Source organism: Phacochoerus africanus, chromosome 3, assembly GCF_016906955.1.
Source record: "Phacochoerus africanus isolate WHEZ1 chromosome 3, ROS_Pafr_v1, whole genome shotgun sequence".
Lineage (NCBI taxonomy): Eukaryota > Metazoa > Chordata > Mammalia > Artiodactyla > Suidae > Phacochoerus > Phacochoerus africanus.
In genome coordinates this window covers 154,544,797-154,562,643 of record NC_062546.1, presented here as the reverse complement: position 1 = coordinate 154,562,643, position 17,847 = coordinate 154,544,797, and positions in this window count along the sequence as shown.

Sequence of the window (17,847 nt, the reverse complement as noted above, 5' to 3'; positions counted from 1 at the left end):
GAAAATTTTGTTAATAGATTTAATAGCATGATATAAATAACTAAACTTAACCAGAAAACATAAGACGTCCACAGTGATAACTACAAAATATGGTGGAGAGGAATTGAACCAGATCCAAAAGATGAAGAGATTTACCATGTTAATGGATAGGAAGATAAAATGTTGTAAATAATTGATGCTTCCAAATCAATCTATAGATTCAATTCTATATCAATCAAAATCCCAAGAATCTTTCTTATCAAAATTAAAAGACAATGTTAAAATGTATATGGAAAGGTAAAATAACTAAAATAGCCAAAATAAGCTTATAAAGAAAACAATTAGATGATGTACATAGTATCTGATTATAAGAAATTACCAAACCATAGTATGAAGACAGTGTGGTATTAGTGTAAATCCAGACAAATTAATTACAGAGTAGTCTAGAAATAAATCTACTTTACTTTTCCAAAATTGGCAGTCATATTCAGTAAGTATTAAAGAACATTTTCACCAAATGATTGTTAGCTAAATATTCATGTGGGAAAAGTTAAATTTGACCAATATCTCAAGTCAGACACAAAAATTAAGGCAACAGAATGTCAAGCTCTTGTGAAAGTCAAGCTTTTATGTTTCATTTGAATCTATAACTACAAATTTCCTAAAATACATAGGAGAAAGTAGGGGGAAAAAATTTTGGAAATTTGCGGTTTCACAAAGTTTTCTTAGAAGGCAAAAATACTACCCATTAAATAAAACAACTGAGTTGTCATTGTGGCTCTAACAAACCCAACTAGAACCCATAAGGCAGGGTTTAATCCCAGGCCTCGCTCAATGGGTTAAGGATCCAGCATGGCCATGAGCTGTGGTGTAGGCTGGCAGCAGTAGCTCTGATTCAACCAACCACTAGCCTGGAAACTTCCACATGCCACAAGTTCTCAAACATTACCTCGAGTAGAAGCAAAAAAAAAAAAAATAAGAAAAAGAAAACAATTAAAACCTAGATTTCCAAGTCAAAAATCTCGCTTATCAAAATACACAAATACACAAGACACTTCTCTAATAATCAGTGATGTTGAGCATTTTTTCATGTGCTTGTTGGCCATCTGTATATCTTCTTTGGGGAAATTTCTATTCAGGTCTTTTGCCCATTTTTCAATTAGGTTGTTGGCTTTTTTGCTGTTGAATTGTACAAGTTGTTTGTATACTTTAGAACAGCAACATGGATGGAAGTAGAGACTCTCATACTAAGTGAAGTAAGTCAGAATGAGAAAGGCAAATACCATATGATATCACTTATATCTGATATAATATATGGCACAAACGGACCTTTCCACAGAAAAGAAAATCATGGACTTGGAGAATAGATTTGTGGTTGCCAAGGAGGAGGAAGAAAGAGTGGGATGGATTGGGAATTTGGGGTTAATAGATGCAGACTTGCAGACTATTGCCTTTGGAATGGATTAGCAATGAGATCCTGCTGTGTAGCACTGGAAACTATATCTAGTCACTTACGATGAAACATGATAATGTGAGAAAAAAGAATGTATACAAGTATGTGTAACTGGGTCACCATGCTGTATAGTAGAAAATTGACACAACACTGTAAACCAGCTATAATGAAAAAAAATCATTATATAAAATCACAAGACAATAAACATTCAAAAATAATTGAAGTGTATATATATATATATATATACACACATTTATACATTATATTATATTTTGTGTGCAATAAATCAGAATACTGGTTATCTCTGGGGAGCAATGCATTAACTACATAAGGACACAGGAGAACTCTACAACATTCTATAGAGTAGTAGGGGTTGCACACATGAACACATTTTCCATAATTCATGAAAAGATACACTGAAGATCTTTACTTTTTACCAAAGGTAATTATACTTCAATTTATTAAAGCTGCACTGAGATATAATTTTTTACTTGTCAGTTTTCCAAAACCCACATTTAGACAATACATTCTTTTGATATGGTTGTGGAGAAACAAGCAGAGTCACAAACATTGACAAGAGCGCAGAGTGGTATAACACCTAGATGTGCAAATCTGGCATTACCTAGTAAAATTACAATGTGTGTACTCTTGCACCCAGCAATTTTGTTCCAGACATTACCAAAGGTACACAAGCAAAGATATGAAAGCATTATATTCAAAGCTGCTTATTGAAGAATTATCTGTAATACAAAGAACAAAAATACCAAAATACCTATCAGCAGAGTACTGGTTGAATAAATCAAGGGACAACCAAGCAATGTAGGTCTCTACAGTTGTTAAAAAGGGAAAAACAAATCTCTCTACACACTAAATACACATGCAAATGTACTTTTAAATTAAAAAAAAAAGTTAGAACAGAGTGCATATGGAAGGCTCCCATTTAGCTAAGAAGATGAAATGATGGTGGGCAAGTAGGTAACTTATATTAAACAACAGTGGAATATGATGAAGAATAATGTGAAAAAAAGAATGTATATAAATGTATAACTGGGTCACTTTGCTGTACAGCAGAAGTTGATAGAACACTGTAAATGAACTATAATCAATTTTTTTAAAAGAACAGTAGAAAGATAGGACATAATTTTTTAAAAATGATTCTCTATAGAAGAAAACAGATAAGAGTAGATAAGATGGACAGAGTAAGATTTCTTTGAAAGTATCTTGGTCTACATAATTATATTTTGAAACACTGTAATGAATCTATGCAATCATAAGAGAAAACTTAACAGTATTTAAAAACAACTCCTGAAGAGCAATGGTAAAATAAAACAAATGAGTCTAATTGTAAGTAGTTGGTGATATAAGCACACTGAGATAATATCAAGTGACTCTGAAAATAGTAATTTGACTAAATACCCATAGTGAGATACAGCCTTAGGAAAAAAAGAAAGAACTGCAAAAAAACATATAAATGGCTTCCAAGAAATTATAGCATTGTAGGTGGTGTAAGTATTGTTACTATGAAGCAGCTATTAGTGTGTTGGAGAAGAAAGTTAATGAGTAATTGTCATGGTGTTGATAACTATCATTTTTTAGCATGGAACAACAGAGATACAGATGGTAAGACGAATGAATTTAAGTTGAAACTCTCTCATACTGCATTTGAATCCAAAGTGTCAGTAAGGACTATAATAAAATACCTCTTAAAAAATAGAACCAGTTACTTCCTAATTTTGTCTACCAGTAAGACCTAGGGACCAATAAGCAGCGCAGTAGCGATGAGGATCTCTAGCAACCATGCTGCAGTTTCTAAATAATACATCCCACAAAAGAACCATGACTCCTTGGAGAAATGACTAATTCCAGGTCAGGAACATGAAATGCACAAGATAATCCTGGAACATTTTGATATAACAAAATGCAAGGAAAAAGGATTCAACTTCAAGAGGCTATCCCTGGCCCGGAAGTGGCAATTATATGTTGCTATCCATTGGTATATAATAACAACAACTCCTTGCTAATGAACTAGAAAATTACTTAGAAAATAATGCTAGTAAAGGTTTATTTTTAAAAAATGTAATGTAAAGGGAAGGAATCATACATTTAACCCCCCTTTCCTATGTAAACAGATCCTAAAACTTATCAATTAGTTGATGAGGAAGCACTTCTCTTTATAGAACAACTTAGCTAAAAATTGAAGAATAATAGAATTTTTAAATCACTGTTTTGCAAACCCTAAGTGACTAACAATGTGGGCAAAGACCATCAGTGGCTGTTGACATTACTTAGATAAAAAAACCAAAGCATTAGATCTTATGTACCTCCTAATGGAAGCACACATTTCCAGTGACATATTCTTTGAGAAAAAATTCTCAATTTGATCATGCAAATGGGGATGCAAAAAATAAAATATGGACTATGAAAATTCTACAAGTCTAATGACCCAGTTTCTTCCATATATAAGTTACATTACCAAAAACGAGACGGACAGAAAACCTATAGGACTAAGAGCCTAACCAATTGCAATGTACAGACCTTATTTGAGTCCTGTTTAAATAAGCAGTTTGGGGGAAAGTATAGAAACTTCATCATTTATATACAATGATACTAAAAAAATATGCTATGTTATAAATAGTCCTCATTGTTTTAGAAAATGTATTAAACTATTTATAGAAGAACTTAACTGATATCTGGGATTTTCTTCAAAATTATCTGAGCAGGATGTTGCTAATATAGAGAAAACAAGATTGGACAGGAGTTAATATCACCAAAATGGGGTAATGTGTACATGGACTCATTTCGTTATTCTCTCCCCTTTATTTCTTGAAAAATAGTTCAAGAATTTCTAATAATATTTTCTACTTGTTAAAGCTAAAGTTCTTCTCTTTGAAAGGTTAACCTAAAAGGCAAACATTTACAAGAAAGATCTGGGCAGTCCCAAAATTGGGAGCAACATGTGCAAAAGGCTAAAGATCTGAAGTAGCACATTATGGAAGGGGACTAGCTCACAAGTGGATGGCTGAAGACATGGAAGGAACAGAAAATCAATGTGGTAAAGTAGCAGGCTAGATCATGATGAGTCACTGCGTGACAGCGTTAGGATTCTATTCTGCAGGTAAATACCATTCAGTAGAAATAAAATAAAAGTTCCATGAATAAAGTTTTACAGTAGCTGTATTAAATAGTGAAATTAATTTTAATACCATTTTGGATTTATTGAATTAAGCAATGTGTCAAATATTTAACATTATTAATGAGTTATAATTTTTGTTCTAAATTTCACAATCAATGTATATTTTATACTTACAGCAAATCTCAGTTCATACTATGGAAAATATTCTGTAGCTACATGGGGCCTGTGACTATCATATTGAGCAGCATAGCTGTAAGACCTTTGATAGGAAATATTCAATGTTTATTTATTCAATCTGCTTTTCATTCTTTCATTCGACAGAACTACTGCTGGTGACTTTAGCTTCTATGATTCCAAGTCCAGGCCATGTAGCCTTATTTCCTTAGGTCCAAGCTTATACACCCAAACTGTCTACTGTACATTGATACCTAATGTTTACCTCAGAATTGTCTCAAATTAAGTTCATTATCTGCCTCCTTCATTTCTGCATCTTGCTGTAATTACTGTTGTCTTACCTGCTCTCTGTCTGTTCAATCCCTCTCCCTCATTTAATCAGCTAAAAGATTCTAATTCCATTTCAAAACTTCTCAAATATTCCATAATGTCTTTAGCCCAAATATTACCCAAATCATGATTAACACCACTCTAAATGAGTCTTCCCATCTGGCCCCAGCCGTCATTTGGTCATCCTTCCAATATATCCTGTATTCATCGCCAAAGAATATCTTCATGAATTAAAATAATGATAATAATAACAATGAGAAGGCAAGGTAAGGGAAGAAGTGGTAATTAGTAGGAGCTGTCTTGGTGGTGCTATTAAAAATTAAGCTTTTTTTCTTAGACATCTCTCTGTGGTCTAAGGGTAAAATTAAAAGGCAAATACTGTGTCATGAAGTGGTTCTCAGTGCCCTTGAATACAATTGCTCCTTTAGTGTATTTTTACCCTGTTTATGCAGAAGAAAAGCAAATAAATAATTTTATCTAGAATACTAAAGCTTAATTCTAGAGAAAATATGTTGGAAAGGTAATATAATATTGTTATGCTTATTGTCATACTTATTGAGGTATAAGTGTAAATTCACTAACTCCTTAAAATTAAACCATTGACTCCCCTCATAAGAGAAGATTTTCAAAGGCAGTAACTCCCTCTGTCCTCCACTATTATTCCCAGAAAATTAGTTGATTAGAATTATCAGACTTAGTATATCAGCAAGTAAAGCACATACATCTGCCCCAGTGACAGGAATGGCTTGAGATGGTGAGAGAAATCGTTAGGTAAACAGACATGATTGGGCAGCCCTGGGTGAATTACTGGCACAGGGAGAGGAAGGGTGGGATTTATGCCTAGATGCACAGCTGGAAGTCGAGTAGGCGCAAGGACTAATATATAACGGAAAACCGACTGCCTTATTCTGTCTCATTGAGGCTGCCAACTGAGATACATTATTTGACACTGCTACGCAGAGCCAAATCATTCATCAAGCTGTTTAAAGCTCAGCACACCACCTGTCCGTGGACCAGATTCATATAAAAAAATAAAAGTTTCCTCAGCCCCATGACAAAAGTGAAGATACTTCCTTTAGAGAGAACAAAGGTTATGACATCCTTTGCCAACAAAATATGCCACAATACCTGAAAGAATAGATGAATAAAAGGACAGAGAAAATAAAGCATGTCATTCAGTCTGTCTAGATGGTGGTAAAAGACGCAACTAAAAAGAGGTCATCTAATATATCACAAAGTGAGAAAATGTATTCTCTAGCCCTTTCAAATTTTAAAATATATATTAAGACCTGCAATTCAGGGTAACATTTTATACATTCATTATTAACCTCTAAATTCTTTTATATGATGATAAGGCATAATGAAAGCAGGTAAAATAGAACTCATCTTCAAAATAGTGTATATCTATCTATCTAAAGCCTTTTTGTAGCAGTAACAATATTATCTTTAAAATGTTGTACTCTTTTGAACTTCCTTAACCATTAAGGAATTCTGGGGATAGAGCTATTTTTAATTCTAGTGACAGACTCCTCCTTCTAGCTGAACTCAGAAAAAAAATGTGAACAGTTTTGTAAAAGTATGTCAAACAAGATTTTTCTTTTAAATTGGAGCTAATTTAGTTCACTCAAGCATATTTTTTCTTTTCTTGGAGTACATCAATAAATATATTTTTTACAGAAGTCACTAAAAACTCATGAGTTCTTGTGATAGTTGACAACAGGTTGGGTAGAAGCATTATTGGGAATCCTTAGATAAACTCTGGGAGAGAGCTGAACCACATGCAGTCACTAAGGAAGGAGACTTAGATTTTTAAAAAATTCTTACTGGAATATAGTTTATTTACAATGTTGTGTTAGTTTCAGGTGTACAGCCAAGTGATATATGTATGTTATTTATAATACATATTCTTCTTTAGATTATTTCCATTAGAGGTTATTACAAGATATTGAGTATAGTTCCCTATGCTATACATTTTAATAGTTAAGAGTGACCCTAGAGTTAAAAGGATTAAAGATATTCAGATTATATATCTAGAAGTTAATATACTCTTCGCTATGGCACAGGGGTTAAAATAATTAAACCTAAATGTTTCAACCTGGATAAATATCAAAAGCACAACAATGAATGAAAAAATCAAAATATATACCAATATGTAAAAGCTTGATTACATTTATAAAGATACACAGAGCAACATAGCATATGCTTATGGATCCATTTTATACACAGTAAAAGTGCAAATGCTGAGCTTAAACTGAGAATGACACAGAACTCCCAGAAAAAGTTTTTAACTTGGTGAGGCTTGTGAAGGCAAAATGTTAATTAAAATTTCCAGAGGGCTATGGAGGACGAAAAATAAGATATAAAAGGAAGGAAGAGAGAAAACAAAAGAAATTCAGAGAGTAGGTCCTCAGGACCAGAACAGGGATTTTTATGTAGAATGACCTAAGAACCTATGCCTGTTTACACTAAACAGAAGATCTAGTTTAAAAGGTTTTTTTAAGCACAACCAAACAGAAGATCTTACCTCTCACTCAAATCCTTGAACTCTAAAAGGCTGGGAATATCACTGAACTCATAAAGTGGTATAAATACTCATGTTCCTCGTTAGTATTTGACTAACCAACATTAAGCTTCCTTTGTTGTAGACTATACTACTGCATTGTTCATGTTGAGGGACATAGAGCTATGGGTATTCAGATTCCTTAAACTCTGGAGTAATAACATCTATTACCATTCTTTTTGAGAAAATATATGGCTTTACTTCTAACATATCTAACTTTTGACCTCAGAAAAGGAGATTCTCTACCAGAATGGTTATGGCTAGGTAAAGTGGCTAATGCAGTGTTTGTACTTGTCATTCACGGGAACCAAGGATGGTGAATCAACAACTATAAATCACCAACTGTATACAAGTTTCTAGTAGATTTCATAAGAAAACAAAGATAAACATACGTAAGTTTTTGCTAGTAAGAAATTTCACAAAATATCAATTATCTTAGGAGGATTCTCCTTGATCACAGTAGAACAAGACAAAGACAAGAACACTCTGACATGATGCCAATATGAGATAAAAAGACACTGTGCAATTACAGAACACCAAGCATGCTCCCCTCTCCTTCTCTCACTAAAGGGCAACTACTTTTTCCACCTAGTGATAAATGTAACTATGTTTCTTTCCTCCAGACTCCTATATAAAAATCTTTTATGTGAAATATAGTAAATGTAAAATCAATATAGCATTTTAAGAAATCAATCACTGAATTTCCCGACAAATATCTGATCCTGCTATTTCCTTAGAACTTTTTCTTAAAATCAACATCCAATTGTTACCATGGTTTGTAGTCTCCTTTGCTGCATCAGTTAACAAACCTAACTGATGAAGAGATTTTCTTTTTCTTTTTTTTTAAGTTTCTCCTTTCATGGAGTAAGCAATCTAGTGACACACACATACTCAGAGAAGGAGAAAAAATATGAGTGCCTGCCTGCACAGGCACTGAGAGAGGAAGAAAGAGAAAGAAAAGGCATGCAGGTTAGAATAAATAAATATCTTTACATCATTTGGAGTTCCCTGGTGGCTCAATGGATTAAGGACCCAGCATTGTCACTGCTGTGGTTTGAGTGACTGCTGTGGCACAGGGTTTGATGCCTTGGGTATGGCAAAACCAAATAAAAAACAAACAAACAAACCTGTGGACCAAAGTGTGCACCACATACTTGTGTGCAGAAAGAAAAAAAACAGGCCTGGGGCTACCATCTTTAGAAAGACCTGCTTACAAGTTTGGCCATTGGTTGGCATTTTGAACTCGGCTTTTCTAACATTCCCCAACTGATAAAACTGCATTCATCCAGATTCTTATTGTTTCTTTTCACCATATTGATCTGGTTGCATATTTTTAATCTATCACTGTGAAATCTTAGCCATAAATACAACTACATGCTGGTCCTGTGAACCCTTCTAACGTATCGTCAAATATGGGAGTGATCTTGGGGATCCAAGAAACCATTCATGGATATGATAATCTTAACTAAAAAGTCATTTTAAATAACCCAAACACTCTACTCTCACAATAGAAATGCAACTTTAAGTCTACCAATCAAGCAAAAAAAAAAATCAGACTTTTTTAAATAGTTATAGAGTTATTATTAAATTAGGCCAAAGCCTTGACCCCCTTTTTATCTCTCATGTATTTTTAATCTAAGGGCAGAGAATCAAGTAATAGCAATGACAATAGTCAAATAGGAAAAAAGCCAATGAAATAAATTCTTTCCCATCAGGTGTGGTAGAACATGTTGCTCAAAATCCGTAATGTTTGTCAGTTTTTGAACATAAAGGAAAAAAATAGTGAGGAATTGAAATATCAGATGTAAAGAAAAATGGTATTTGTCTTTCTCTTTCTGACTTCCTTCACTCAGGATGAGAGTCTTTAGTTCCATCCATGTTGTTGCAAATGGCATTATTTTGTTCTTTTTTATGGCAGAGTAGTATTCCATTGTGTACATATACCACATCTTCCTAATCTGTCTTCCATCATCTGTTGGTGGACATTTGGGTTGTTTCCATGTCTTCGCTATTGCAAATAGTGCTGCAATGAACATGCAGGTGCATGTGTCTTTTTTAAGGAAAATTTTGTCTGAATATATGCCCAAGAGTGGGATTGCGGGGTCATATGGAAGTTCTATGTATAGATTTCTAAGGTACCTCCATGCTCTTCTCCATAGTGGTTGTACCAGCTTACATTCCCACCAACAGTGCAGGAAGGTTCCTTTTCCTCCACACCCCCTCCAGCATTTGTTCTTTGTGGACTTATTAATGATGGCCATTCTGACTGGTGTGAGGTGGTATCTCATGGTAGTTTTGATTTGCATTTCTCTTGTAATCAGGGATGTTGAGCATTTTTTTCATGTGCTTTTTGACCAGCTGTATATCTTCCTTGGAGAAATGTCTATTCAGGTCTTTTGCCCATTTTTCCATTGGGTGATTGGCTTTTTTGCTGTTGAGTTGTATAAGTTGCTTACATATTCTAGAGATTAAGCCCTTGTCCATTGCATCGTTTCAAACTATTTTCTCCCATTCTGTAAGTTGTCTTTTTGTTTTCCTTTGCTGTGCAAAATCTTGTCAGTTTCATTAGGTCCCATTGGTTTATTTTTAAGCATATATTTTTTTAGCAGTCACATAGACTGGCAACCAAATAAGTAATACCAATGATGATAAACCTTACATCTGTAAAAGTAATTTTTACCTTTTAGTCTATTATCTAGGCCATTTTATTAATTTAACACTGACATGCATATGTAGTTAGCATAATACTGTATGGAGTTTAACAAATCAGTAAACTTGTGTCATTCTGAGTGGTTTGGGCAACTTTTAAGACTCTACTAAGAAACTGCTAAGACTCTACTCACCTCATTACACCACAAGCAATAACATTTTTAAGTTTTTATTCCCATTTGTATTTGAGTCTGGGTTTATATTACATTGTAAGGTATTTAAGTATTCTTTCTTTTTTCTAAAGATGATGATTAAACTATAAATCTATTATGATTACAGAGGAATAACAGAAAAGAAGAAATGTAATATTGCACTTGTTACCATAAATTCATTCTGTTTCTCAGAAAAATGTAGACATGCTGTTCAATCATAATTCTCACCCCAAGTTTAAACACATTGTCATTCTTGTAGAACTTTTGTGTGTCATTGATGATAATATTCACTGCTCTGTATTAAGTGTTCAAAAGAAGTTTCTGAAGCAGATAACAATTCACAGATATACATGTATGAGAGGTAACCATTATTTACTGAGTTGATGACTGTACCACCAGGCTGAAGTGGGTTTGCATTAGCTCAGCTTGCAGAGCCCATACTTCAACATATTTTAAAAGACTTGAAGCCCTTTTCTCTCTGACCAGCAGAGTAGAAACTTCCGCTTTTCCAATCATTACAGAATATAGGATAATTGTATTTTGGTGAAAACATCCATTCATCAGGATCCACTCTGTGGTATGATGCCTCTGCCCAGGAAGACAATCAAAAGACTAGCTGTAATGTTGTTTTCTTGCATAAGAAACATTTTTGTGGAAGATATCTGGGAAATAAATTTTTCAGAGCAGCAGATATACCTCTCCCTGCTTAGGAGAGTCAGATAAGACTCACATCTAGCTAAAGTCCGGCCACGCATGTATTTTTCATTATTGTAAAATAAGGTGCAATTTCCAAATGTATTTCCAAGCAAATCATTGTCAGTTGTGTTGATTATAATTACTGCTGTCTTCATAAGAGGACTTTAAATTTTATAATTTAAATTAAAGGAACTTTTTGAATAAAAATTCAAATAAATACAAAGACGAAGCACTTAATATTTGGAGGATGTTGGTTAAAGATGAAAATTATCAGTTTACTAAGAAACTTGAAGGTCTTTTACATAGCATAGAAATAAGATTCCTGAACAGGGTTTGGTAAATGTGTATGACATTACTTTTCATTTCTACCCTGTTTATTAGACTTCTTATCTCTCAAATGATGTGATTCATTCTTTAATATATGGTGGTCTTTTCCATAAGCATTTATGTATTACTCTTCCTGAAATAAAAAGTATTTTTTCAAGCCCACACTACCCAAAAGAGATAAAAAGCTATTTTAGTCAGCATTTTCTTTGAAACACATTTTTCTTTTTTTCTTTAATTTTTTAGTTGTTATTTTCCCAATACAGTTTTTTTTCTACTGTAGAACATGGTGACCCAGTTACACATACATGTATACATTCTTTTTTTTTCCTATTATCATGCTCCATCATAAGTGACTAGACTCAACAGCAAAAAAGCCAATCACCCAATTGAAAAATGAATAGACATTTCTCCAAGGAAGATATATAGATGGCCAATAAGCACATGAAAAAATGCTCAACATCCCTGATTATAAGAGAAATGCAAATCAAAACTACCATGAGATACCACCTCACACCAGTCAGAATGGCCATCATTAATAAGTCCACAAAGAACAAATGCTGGAGGGGGTGTGGAGGAAAAGGAACCTTCCTGCACTGTTGGTGGGAATGTAAGCTGGTACAACCACTATGGAGAAGAGTATGGAGGTACCTTAGAAATCTATACATAGAACCCGCAATCCCACTCTTGGGTACACAATGGAATACTACTCAGCCATAAAAAAGAACAAAATAATGCCATTTGCAGTAACATGAATGGAACTAGAGACTCTCATCTTGAGTGAAGGAAGTCAGAAAGAGAAAGACAAATACCATATGATATCACTTATATCTGAAATCTAATATATGGCACAAAGGAACCTTTGTAAAGAAAAGAAAATCATGGACTTGGAGAATAGACTTGTGGTTGCCAAGAGGGACGGGGAGGGAGTAGGGGGACTGGGAGCTTGGGATAAATAGATGAAGAATGTAGCCTTCAGGATGGATTAGCAATGGGATCCTGCTGTGTAGCACTGGGAACTATGTCTAGTCACTTATGGTGGAACACTTAATGTGAGAAAAAAGAATATATTACATGTATGTGTAACTGGGTCACCATGCTGTACAGTAGAAAAAATATATATATAAATAAATGATAAAAAATAAAATAAAATAAAATAAAATACAGAACATAAAAAAGAAAGAAAGAAAGAAAAGAAAGTGAACATGGTTAAAGGTGAGGTCTCTGCTCTTGCACTACCCATCATGGAAATTATCCAGTGTACCTGGCAGTTTCATGTCAAAGAGTTTCTGAAGCAAGGCAGTTATAAGTTCATTAACAAATTATAGCTATCAAGTTCTCAGATACACATCAGAAAATAGGTTGTGATCCAATTTTATCTTTTACAAAGATTCTTGCTTATTTTGAGAATTTCAACTGAAGTAGCTAATAATGTTATACACTATAAACCTCAAAACAATCCTCTTTTTAGTCTTCACTTTTATAGCTAGGTTTTATAAAATATCAGGATGATTTTGCCCCTATTCCTAAGCTCTCAGCATTATCAGCATCATTCCTTACCATGATACATAGTCACATTTTAAGTTGACAGCAGTCAAGCAAAAATGTACATTCATCAGTGGAAATTTATGATATTTCAATAAGAGAATGAAGCATTAAGATAACAGTGTATTAAGTTTTTAAGTTATAATTGTTTAACCACTCCCTGAGAAAACCTTTCTTCACTAAGAATAGAAAATCAGCTTATTTCCCCAAATAGCTTTTAATAATGTATAATAAAAACTATGTAATTTACTGTATTACTTATTAGTTTATGAGGAAACCCAAATGTTAATTTCCATGAATTAATAAGTAGTGTGCTATATGCTATAAAAGAGATTAAGAGAAAAAAATATTCTAAATGACCTAAATAAAATTATAATATAGCAAAGGATTAGAAATGATTTACCAGTAATAGCAATACAATATAAAATGGGGAATGAATAGAAAAGGCATTTTCTTATAGGTTTCAAGAACAGTATTAAAAAGCAATAAAACTTCAAAAAATACCATGGGTGTCATCATGTAACAACATCATTGGCCAAAAGGAACAGTATGAAAAGAGACAAAGAAGTAAGAAAATAAAGACGTTTTTAGGAAATAATCAATAACACTGTTGAACTTAAGTGTAGGATGTGTGGATCCTAAGAAATGTATCTGGAAAGATCTCTTGTTTTCTAGAAGAAGGAATTTGGGTATGATAGTATAGATGATGGAGATTCATTAAGAGCAGGACATAACATATATTTGGGGGGTATTCAGAGTTTGGGGTGAGAGCAGGCTTTTAAGAGAGATGCTCTGCGGTATAGGAAAAATAACACTGTAACAATGTAATAGACTGAGCTATCTTTACCCCAGTCTATTACAGGGTAGAATAAATATCTGAGAATCACCTAGATAAGTACTGTAGGCATCATTATTATTCTGGAAAATATTTTCAAAGAACTTCAGAAATGCACATATGTAAAGGGTAAAGATAAATACCTGAGAATCACCTAGGTCAGTACTGTAGGCATTATTATTCTGGAATGTATTTTCAAAGAACTTCAGAAATGTACATATTCATTAAAGATGAGTATAAATAAATTCTGAAATTAAGATATCAAGTTGTTTAGAGAAGACACTTATTCATCCAAGGAAGAGAGCAGATTAGAATTTAGTGTTTTCCCAGAGCTACATTTTGGACCATATGCTAACTCTTCAGGCACTTGTCTGCTATAAAATCAACTCTTCCAAATTAATTTACATGAAAATGTTTTATTGAATTTGGTTTGAGGGGAAAATGTGTATTTTATGACATATCAAACATCTGGCTTAAGTTTTTCACAAATTCCCTTAATTACAGTATATTATAAGGTGCTTTACCCTGAAATTAATAGATATTTTATGTCCTTAGAGATTTACTAAATTTTCCCAAAATAGTTTTTTCTAAATACTTCTTATTGATCAATTACTCTTGACGCAGATTACTCTTCACATATGTCTTCTATTTTGTGTTCATTCTATGGAATGGGAATGTGGCTTTTGCCTTTTAGTGTGGCATTGATGTTAGAAAAACCTGTTTTTTTAAAAAAATGCTGGAGTTTTTTTTTTTTTCCTACAATTGATAGTTTCATGCTTTTGCCATAGTTAAACTATTGGTCATTTCTTATCTCTGTTTTTAATATTCTAATCTCCATATTATCTACAGAGAGAGCTTAACATCTAAGGTATCTGTAATTGCTTGGCAAGAAGGTGCTGAAGTAATCCTGTATTTTTCAAATAAACATGTTTTTAAAGGATAACATACTTTGCTTAATCCAAGTTTCCTTTGAAACAGAGCCAATATGTGCCAATCTTGCATAGCACAACCAAAAGCAGCAAAAGTAAGACAAATGAGGCAAGAAAGAGGGAAAAAGCACACGTACACTCTCAAGTTGACATAAGTTTCACAAGAAGACACAGTGAATTATTTGAACTCCTAGGAAGCCTCCAGAGTGGCACTGAGGATTTACTCTATTGGCCCTATCTTCTAGAAACTTACTTATTTCTGAGTGTTTGTTCTATTAGTTACCATGAAAGATATGTTTGAAATATTCCACAATATTTATTTGTGCACTTCTTTTTTTTCAATTTTCCCTTTACTCTTAGATATTACTAGTTGCAAACAAGTTTAGAAGTATTAAATATTCCTGGATAATTGAGTTTTTTCTCAGATTGTGAAATATTCCCCCAACTCTATAGTCAAGCTTCTTGCTTGCATTAAATAAATATTAAGGAGAAAACTAACACACTTCCATATGCATTTGAGAAAATAATTCTCAGCAATTCCAAGAGTTTTAGCTTATGTTCCTACAAATTTTATTAAGTACTTACATGAATGCACAAGGGCAGAGAGGGAAAATGTTAAGTTTCTGGGCCATTAAACACTCTATCTTCTCAATAGATCACAATTAGAAAAACACCTGTACTCAACAGTGGGGCTGTGCCACTCTGGAGGCTTCCTAGGAGTTCACATAATTCACTGTGTCTTCCTAGTTTTCCATGACTACAGTCTAGCAATAGAAGTGGAGCCCTTGACACAGGTATTTCCCATTGCCCAGACTATTACTGCAATTGTGGGCCTTTCGCTAATTTGAATAATTTAAGATTACAAATGGATTACAGTTTTCAGCATGAGGAACTTAATTTGGAAATTTCATTGTAGAATACAAAAATACAGATTTAAGTTTTTCATTCTATTTTTTTTCTTTTTTTTTTTTTTTTTTTTTTTTTGGTCACACATGGCCTATGTGTAGAAGTTCCTAGGCCAAAGAACAAACCCAAGTCACAGCAGTGATAATACTTAATCCTTAATCACTAGGCCACCAGGAAACTCCAAGTTTTTCTCTTTTTAATATATTAAAATGATTTTCAGTAATCAAGCTAAAAACATAAAAAATTAGCATTATCTAGGAAATGTACACATTGATTATAACTTTGTGAACACTAATAAAACTAGTAAAGTGAGGTGGAAACTAAAACACAAAATAAAAACAATACATAGCCTAATAAATCAACTATGTTTCTTCCCTTAGCTCTGTCATCAAGAAATATGTATGAATATTTCTCTATACTTACATTTCCACATTGATAAAAGAAAATAATTTAGATTTTAAAAATGAGAATTAAGAAATATCTAAAGTCTAACACAAGAGTATATTAAAATTAACTATGTAGTAAATTAGAAAGACCATAAATATGGAGTTCCCACCATGGCTCAGTGGGTTATGAACCCAACTAGTATCCATGAGGATGTGGGTTCAATCCTTGGCCCCACTCAATGGGTTAAGGATCCAGCATTGCTGTGAGCTGTGGTGTAGGTTGCAGACGCAGCTCAGATCCTGCGTTGCTGCTGTGGCTGCGGGGTAAGCCAGCAGCTGCTGTTCTGATTCAACCCCTAGCCTGGGAACTTCCATATGCTGCAGTTGTGGCACTGAAAAGAAAAAAAATTGAAAAAAAAATTATACAAATGACCTTGTTTACAAAACAGAATAGACCCACAAACATAGAAAAGAAATTTATGGTTACCAAAGAATAAAGGGGAAGGGAGGATAAATTAGGAGTATGAGATTACCGTATACATACTACTGCATATAAAATAGATAAACAACAAGGACTTACTGTACAGTACAGGGAACTATACTCAATATTTTATAATAATCTATAAGGGAAAAGAATCTGAAAAATAATATATGTGTAAGTATAACTAAATCACCATGCCCTACACCTGAAACTAATACAATGTTGTAAATCAATTATACTCCAATTTTTAAAAAATGAAAAAACAAAGAACTATTTATAATAACATCACGGCATGGAAATTGTATGTATTCTGTCAAGACTACTAGGAAAGACATATAAATCCAGATCTTTAGAAAAACTTCAAAGGAATAGTGAAGCATTGTAATTCAAGCAGATATGCCTGCACACATACACACTCACAGGCAAAACAACATTAAGATCAAGAATTGGTTGAGTGGTAAGATTGACTTTTATGAATAAAAATAGAGAAATATAATAAACACAATTTTTTACAACACAGGAAGAGCATGACAGAATCACGGATTACAAGCTTCAAGAATGCAGCTGGCTTAAAAACAAACAAACAAAAAGGCCTTCATAATGCAATTTTGAAATTGAAAGCTTGAGAATGTTAAGCTTGCCATGTTTTTCCACTACTGTTGATTGTCTTTCTCAGCCTTAGAGGGGGATATAGGAGTTGGGAAGTTGTTGAGGGGTGTGGCCAAAAAGGAGATCAGAATAGGGTGGAGGTAATAACTGTGACAAAAGAATAAGACACCTGGTCAAACTTCCAAACAGTAATGTTAAAAGCAAATAGATTACAATTAACATAAAATTGCATGTCAGCTATATTTTATTTTATTTATTTTGTCTTTTGTCTTTCTAGGGCTGCACCCATGGCATATGGAGGTACCCAGGCTAGGGGTGTAATTGGAGCTACAGCTGCTGGCCTATGCCACAATCACAGCTTGCTGCCAGATCCAAGCCGTGTCTGCAACCTACACCGCAGCTCTTGCCAACGACAGATCCTTAACCCACTGAGCAAGGCCAAGGATTGAACTGCAAGCCTCATGGTTCCTAGTCAGATTCATTTCCACTGTGCCACGACGGGAACTCCAGCTATATTTTGTTTTAAAAGAAAGCAAACATATTCTCTCAAATGTAGCTGAAGATTAATATTCTGTACCAATAATTTTTTTTCACATAGTAAAGCTGAGTAGGCAAAAATAAACAACCAGAAGGCTAATCTTCTCCA